We start from the raw sequence: 1,331 nt of genomic DNA, 5'->3' as shown, positions 1-1,331 counted from the left end.
AAGATTGGATGCTGTGGCTCACGCCTGTAATCCCAGCACTTTGGGAGGTTGAGGCGGGTGGATCACCTGAGGTCAGGAGTTTGAGACCAGCCTGGCCTGGCCTACATGGTGAAACCGCATCTGTACTAAAAATGCAAAAATTAGATGGGCATGTTGGTGGGCGCCTGTAATCCCAGCTACTTGGGAGGCTGAGGCAGGAGAATTGCTTGAACCCGGGAGGCAGAGGTTGCTGTGAGCTGAGGTTGCACCATTGCACTCCAGCCTGGGTGACAGATCTGGGCCACAGAGCCTGACTCTGTCTCAAAAAAAACCAATTATTTTTAATAAGTCATATATATTGATTCGAAATTCAGAAAGTGTAACGTAATGCAGTGAAAAGTAACTCTGGCAGCCCCCATCCCCAACCACCTAGTTCCCCTCTGTAGGGCAGTCATCGTTACCTTTTTCTTACATGTACATACCTAGATGTTCTAGCATTTACTTTAACCAGTTTTCAGTTGATGGATGTTTAGGCTATTTTTACTCTTGTGGTATTAGAAACAGTGCAGCAGTGAATACACTTGTACATCCATTGTTTTGTACATGTGCAAGTGAATCTGTAGAATCAAGTTCTCCAAGTTAAATTGCTTTGCCAAAGGATATGTGCGTTTTTTTTTGTTTCCGTTGCTAAGACTCATACGTTTTTTAAAAGGATATTTTAACTTAGACAGTTATTGCCAAATTGCTCTCTATAGAAGTTGTACCAATTTATACTTTCACTAGTATTGTGTGAATGTGCCTCTTTCCTCCCACTTTTACCGTTACCATACTTTTTGGCCTTTTCCAATTTGTAAAGTATACTTACTGTATTTTTCTTATCGTAAGTGAAGTTGAACATATTATAGTGTTTTGGAAGCTATTTGTATTTCCCATACTGGGGTGTGTATGTTAATATTCTTAGCCCTTTTTTCTCTTGGGTTATTTTTTTTTCTCTTGGGTTACTAGTTTTTCTTACTAGGCAGATAGTATTGTTATGCAGTGCAGCTCATTAACCTGTGGTCCCCAACTCTTTTGGCACCAGGGACTGGTTTCACGGAAGTCAGTTTTTCCACCAATGGGCGTTGTAGGGCAGTATGGTTTCAGGATGATTCAAGTGCATTACATTATTGTGCATTTTATTTCAGTTTTATTACATTGTAATATATAATGAAATAATTATACAGCTCACTGTAATACAGAATCAGTGGGAGCCCTGAGCTTGTTTTCTTGCAACTAGGTGGTCCCATATGGGGGTGACAGATCATCAGGCTTTAGATTCTCATAGGGAGCACACAACCTAGATCCCTCCAATG

Source organism: Mandrillus leucophaeus, unplaced genomic scaffold (genome assembly GCF_000951045.1).
Source record: "Mandrillus leucophaeus isolate KB7577 unplaced genomic scaffold, Mleu.le_1.0 Scaffold141, whole genome shotgun sequence".
Classification (NCBI taxonomy): Eukaryota; Metazoa; Chordata; class Mammalia; order Primates; family Cercopithecidae; genus Mandrillus; species Mandrillus leucophaeus.
This window is presented reverse-complemented; position numbering follows the sequence as displayed.